Genomic DNA, 7,058 nt, shown 5'->3' on the forward strand with positions numbered 1-7,058 from the left:
GCCAATTATTTTAAATCTGTGACAGTTCCTGCTTCAGGCTCTGTAATGCTCATTAATGATTCTTCAATCTGATTGCTTAAGGAGATACAGTTGCTTGACCTGTTCAAACAGGTCCCGTGTGCCATCGGAAACAGTTTCTTCCTACTCTATCAAAATGCATCCCTTCACATTTATCCACATTAAATTACATTTGTTATTTGTCTGCCCAATTCATCAGTCTATCCATATGTCCTTCTAAAGTAATTTTCTATCCTCCTCACTATCCCCAAGTTTTATATCATCCACAAACTTCAAAATTGTACTCCCTACATCAAATTCAAGTTATTTATATATAACAAGAAAGGAAATGATCCTAATACAGAGCCCTAGGGGACCCCACCTCAGACTTTCCTCCAGTCAGAAAAAACAACTGATTATGATTTATCTCTACTTTCTTTCCTTTCGCCAATTGCATATGCATATTACTCTTTAAACCCACATCCTCTTATGTTTTAATAAGTCTATTATGCTTTATGCTTATACTTTATCAAATGCATTTTGAAAGTTCATACATTTAACATCTATTGTGCTGCCTTTATAAACCTTCTCTGTTGCTTCATCAAAGAACACAACAGGTTAGTCAGACATGTTTTTCCTTTAACAAATCTCTGCTGATTGTCCCTTATTAACCCCTTGCTTCTATAACATCCTCCAAATGAAATTAGCTTTTCCTTGGCAACGGTCTAATAGTTTTTCCATTGCTGATGTTAGACTGACTGGCCTGCAGCTACCAGGTTTATCCCTCTCCCCTCTTTTGATTGGGGTATAACATCCGCAATCCACCAGTCCTCAGGTTTCTCCTCAAAATCTAAGAAGGATTGAAAGATTGTGGTCAGAGTTGTACAAACATTTAATGCTCACCCACTTCATTAAAATGCTAATGTTACCATTTAAAGTATTTAGTTCAGCAGCACCACCCTCATCCCGGAGTCAGAATTTCATAGATTTAAGTAACACTCCTGGATGTGAGCGCATAAGATAAGCAGAAATTTCAATGCAGTACAGAGGGAGTGCTGCGTTACCAAAGTTGTCAAATTTTGAGCAAAACATTAAACTGAAGTCTTGTCTGCCTGTTTAAGAGTGTATAAACAATCCCATGGTACTATTGCAGGAGTATTTGACGGACAGCAGAGGCAGTGAAAGTCAGATTTACCAGCAAAGATCTGCAGGTGACAGTCAACAGTGTAAAGACAGGAAGGACCTTTCTGCAAAGTGTGGCTGGACCACCTGGTCGAGAAGTGAGGCAAGCAGCTGCAGGAGGCCATTGCCCTGTATATTAAAACAAGACCAGTAACAAAACATGCAGCAATATCTGGCCAGAGGGATATGACTTGAGTGCTATATTGAGAAATTAAAATGATGAAAAGCATAGCTCACCTTATGCAGAGGATGCCTATATACACATAACCGCTGATAACAATACAATGAGTTATGATGTCAAAAAAAACTTGCTTGAATTCCTCAGTATGTTTGATCTGAATTGATCCAGTAACCTGTTACAATTCAAGCAGAGAGGGAAGTAATGATGGTTAAGAACTAGTACCATAAACCAAAAAAAGATAATGTAGTAGGATGCAATAGGAAAAGATTAACTGTAATTATTTTCATGTACAGCTGGCATTTAAGTGCACTCAGTGAGCTAAGTCTTGACTTTGTGTGCAATATTGTGAAGTGGGCAAGAGCAGGTCTGCAGCTCAGTTTACATCTCTCTTGAGTTTTATTCCTATTGATTTGCATATATCAGAATGTGGGCATGTCAACCAGTGAAATTTTGCACTGAAACTTGCATGAGCATACATCAAAAGTTGGCAGAGGATTTGCACTGAAGATATGAGAGTGACTACAGTCACTGTAGAGAAAATACGAGTCATAGGGCAGGATTTCCCGGTCGGTGAGCGGGGGGGCAGGGCCCACTCGCTGACGTGGGATGACGTCAGGCGGAACTCCTAATATCACCCCGCGTCATTTCAATTTTCAGGTCAATGGGGGCTCAGCCGAATCAGCTGTGCGCCAGCCGACCTGTCAATGGCCCATTGAGGCCATTTAAAAACTAATTCAATCAGTTAATGGACCTGCCCGTCCAACCTTAAGGTTGGCGGGCAGGCCGGGAGCCCTGGCGGGCTTCAGAGAAAGCATGAAACCTCATCCACGGGCAGGATGAGGTTTCACGTAGGTTTTTAAAAATTTAATAAAAGTTCAACTAAAAGTGATGGACATGTCCTAACTCATGTGACAGTGTGACATGAGGGGACAAGTCAGGGAAATTTTATTTTTCTATTTTTAACATTTTTACATTTGGAGCCGATCTCCCTGAGGCAGCACTTAGCCTCAGGAAGATGATTGCGCTCTTTCGCGCGCATTCTCCTCCTACAGCTGCTTGCCTCACTTCTCGACCAGGTGGTCCAGCCACACTATGCAGAAAGGTCCTCCCTGCCTTTACACTGTTGACTGTCACCTGCAGATCTTTGCTGGTAAATCTGATTTTCACTGCCTCTGCTGTCCATCAAATACTCCTGCAATAGTACCAAGGGATTGTTTATACACTCCTAAACAGGCAGACAAGACTTCAGTTTAACGTTTTGCTCAAAATGTGACAACTTTAGTAACGCAGCACTCCCTCTGTACTGCATTAATTGGCCTGCCCACGTAAAATGGCAGCGCGCCCCCAGTCGGGGGAGGCAATTGGAGGCGCACCTACACGCGCCCCCTCCTGAACTTCCCCTGCTGATGGGAGGAAAATTCTGCCCATAGAGTCATAGAGGTCTACAGCACAGAAAAAGGCCCTTCGGCCGATCTAGGCTGTGTCGGTCAAACAAATATCTAACTATTCTAATCCCATTTTCCAGCACTAGGCCCATAGCCTTGTATGTTATGGCATTGCAAATGCACATTCAAATACATCTTAAATGTTATGAGGGTTTCTGCCTCTACCACCCTTTCAGACAGTGTGTTCCAGATTCTCACCATCCTCTGGGTGAAAGAAATTCTACCTCACATCCCCTCTAAACCTCCTGCCCCTTACCATAAATCTATGCCCCCTAGTTATTGATCCCTCCACCAAGGGGAAAAGTTCCTTCCTGTCTACCCTATCTATGCCCCTCATAATTTTATACACCTCAATCATGTCCCCCCTCAATCTCTTCGCCTCCAGGGAAAATAACCCCAGTCTATCCAATCTCTCCTCATAACTAAAACTCTCCAGCCCAGGCAGCATCCTGGTAAATCTTCTCTGCACTCTCTCTAGTGCAATCACATCCTTCCTATAATGCAGATTCCAGAACTGCATGCAATACTCTAGCTGTGGCCTAACCAGCATTTTGAACAGTTCCAGCATAATCTCCCTGCTTTTATATTCTATGCCTCAGCTAATAAAGGCAAGTACCCCATATGCCTTCTTAACCACCTTATCTACCTGTCCCACTACCTTAAGGGACCACACTAAGATCCCTCTGATCCTCGGTACTTCCCAGGGTCCTACCATTCATCATGTATTCCCATGCATTGTTTGTCCTGCCCAAGTGCATCACCTCACACTTACCCAGATTAAATTCCATTTGCCACTGATCAGCCCATCTCACCAGCCCGTCTATATCCCTCTGTAATCTAAGGCTATCCTCCTCACTATTTACCTCCCCACCAATTTTAGTGTCATCCGCAAACTTACTGATCAACCCTCCTACATTCAAGTCTAAATCATTTATTTATACCACAAATAGCAAGGGACCCAACACCGATCCCTGTGGAGCCCCACTGGACACAGGCATCCAGTCACAAAAACACCCCTCGACCATCACCCTCTGCTTTCTGCCACTCAGCTAATTCTGGATCCAATTTGCCAAATTGCCTTGGATCCCATGGGTTCTTACCTTCATTATCAGTCTCCCATGCGGGACCTTATCAAAAGCTTGCTGAAGTCCAAGTAGACTAGTCAAATGCATTGCCCTCATCTACACACCTGGTCAGCTCTTCGAAAAATTCAATCAAGTTGGTCAGACATGACCTCCTCTTAACAAAACCATGCTGACTGTCATTGATTAATTCCTGCCTCTCCAAGTGTAGATTAATTCTGTCCCTCAGAATTGCTTCCAATAGTTTCCCCACCACTGAGGTTATACTGACTGGCCTGTAGTTCCCTGGTTTATCCCTTCCTCCCTTCTTGTGTAACAGCAAATGTCACAGCAAATGCACCAGGATGAACTACTTCCCGCATTATTTTTCTTACTACCTCTCAAACTCTTTCTCATTTAATCTCATTTTTTCAAAATTCTTCTTGGCATTCGCATTTACTAATTCGTATCAAATCTCCAACATTTAATAAATCTGCCTCTCCAAATAGCTCAAAAATCTACTTTCAACAAATATAGTTCTCAAGTATTGCCATTTGATACAATTTTTCCTGATGCTTACTTATATGTCAATTATTTTGATTAGTATACATGGCATTCAAAGAGGAAAGCTTCATCATTTTTTCATTAAACCTTCAGTGCCACAACACTTATCTCACATTTTGTCAAGACCTAATTACTTTTAACTTGCTTTTGGATTCACCTGGTCATGTCACAAAACTCTATGGGATTAGCTCAGTATGGAACCCTTTACTTTTTACTCAATCTCCTTTAACGTAGTGAATGAGATTATGAGAATTATGGGTGCGAGCCCACATCCTGCCACTGTATATTTAGCATTATGTTAAAAAATATTGCCGGCTGACTTTGACTGGTGGACCTAGAATTTTCCTGCCACCTCCTCTTGTTTGCAACATTCTCCTGCAAGAAAGGACTTGTTAGTGACAACCCTGTGAACTCATAGAGTCATAGGGGTCTATAGCACAGAAAAAAGCCCTTCGGCCCATCAGGTTTGCACCAGTCAAACAAGTACCTAACTATTCTAATCCAATTTTCCAGCACTAGGCCCATAGCCTTGTATGCCATGGCATCGCAAGTGCACATCCAAATACTTCTTAAATGTTATGACGGTTTCTGCCTCTACCACCCTTTCAGGCAGTGAGTTCCAGATTCCCACCACCCGCTGAGCGAAAAAATTCTTCCTCACATCCCCTCTAAACCTCCTGCCTCTTACCTTAAATCTATGCACCCTAGTTATTGATTGCTCCACCAAGGGGAAAAGTTCCTTCCTGTCTACCCTATCTAAGCCCCTCGTAATTTTATACACTTCAATCATGTCCCCCCTCAATCTCCTCTGCTCCAGGGAAGATAACCCCAGTTTATCCAATCTCTCCTCGTAATTAAAACTCTCCAGCCCAGGCAACATCCTGGTAAATCTCCTCTGCACACTCTCTAGTGCAATCACATCCTTCCTATAATGCGGATCCCAGAACTGCACGCAATACTCTAGCTGTGGCCTAACCAGCGTTTTATACAGTTCCAGCATAATCTCCCTGCTTTTATATTCTATGCCTCAGCTAATAAAGGCAAGTACCCCATATGCCTTCTTAACCACCTTATCTACCTGTCCCGCTACTTTAAGGGACCGGTGGACATGCACACCAAGGTCCCTTTGATCCTCGGTACTTCCCAGGGTCCTACCATTCATTGTGTATTCCCGTGCCTTGTTTGTCCTGCCCAAGTACATCACCTCACACTTATCCAGATTAAATTCCATCTGTCACTGATCAGCCCATCTGACCAGCCCGTCTATATCCTCCTGTAATCTAAGGCTATCCTCCTCACTTTTTACCACCCCACCAATTTTTGTGTCATCCACAACTGTTTTGAGAACAAGTCTGTCATGATCACATAATTTATATGTTGTGTACACGATTTGAGGTGTGAGGAGGTGAGTGCTAGTGGTGAGAGTAGGAAGTTCAGAGTGTGTGAGTAGGAGGAGCAGGAGTTAGAATGAAGTTTGTTGCAATGCTTGTAGCAAAATGAAGAGAATTGGGAAAGGGCAGAGCTCTGAGTTGTGTGATTGCAGAAGGTGCAAGTGTGACGCAAGAGGAGTTGAGGTTCTCGCCTTAAAAAATCTGGTGAAATTATTGGACTGTTTCAATTTAATTTTTTTCTAGCATTGTAGCCACGTGCTGGGAGCTAAACATTTGGTATTGAACTCTTCAGTGAACTCTTCACACTGGTGATGGTGTTGCCCAGAACGTGTTCCCCTCCACCATGGAAAGCAAGTTCTTTCTCCCTCCTCCAGGCCACTGCCTGGTCCAGGCCTTCCAAGGTTGCATCAGAAAACATCTGTCATTTCTCCAATTGTGAAGCTGTCTTGCTGCATGCAGCCAGAGTGCATTTCTCTTTTAAAAGATGGTAGCTGCCTTGAAGAAGTGGCAGTGAAGCTTGATTTCCCATATCTCAAACAGATGAGCAGCCAATAAGCAGCATGTCTAACTCATTATAATGAGCTGGCCAAATGAATTTCACATTGTCCTTTGTCCATATGAACTGGCACGTGCACCATGCATGCTGGACTACCACACCTCCACTCCCCCAACTGCCATGCACCCATTTTTAGGTCTTGTCAAATTTCTAAGCCTTAATGCATGACGTGCCTTACCTCGTTATTTTTATATATATGTGTAGCCTGTGCCATCCAGTGGCTAAAAACAGAATTGTTACAAAAGGTAAATCCTGCTTTTCTTTTAAATTCATTCACAGGACCTGGATCTCATTTGCAAGGACTGCATTTATGGCCAAAACCTGATTGTCCTCAACTGAATGGCTTGCTAGAGCTTTCAGAGGGCAATTAAGAGCCAATCACTTTTTGTTGAACTGGAGTTATGTAACCAAACCGGGCAAGGACAGCACAACCATTGTAAATATTTATTTATTCTGCAGTAGTATTTCAGCCTTAGGATGAAAATTCAATCAGACTAAAAAATTGTTTTTATTGAGAAATCTAGTTGAATAGATATCAATTATCCAAGGTTGTAAAGGACAGGAAAAGAGAAGGGGTGAATCGGGAAGTATACCTGGAATTTTCTTGGTATTTCTCCTGCTCCACCACTGTAATTTCAGCACAAATTCAGTGGGATCCAAGAACAGTCCGTAAATGGGTTG

Source organism: Cetorhinus maximus, chromosome 7, assembly GCF_964194155.1.
Source record: "Cetorhinus maximus chromosome 7, sCetMax3.hap1.1, whole genome shotgun sequence".
In the NCBI taxonomy this organism is placed as follows: domain Eukaryota; kingdom Metazoa; phylum Chordata; class Chondrichthyes; order Lamniformes; family Cetorhinidae; genus Cetorhinus; species Cetorhinus maximus.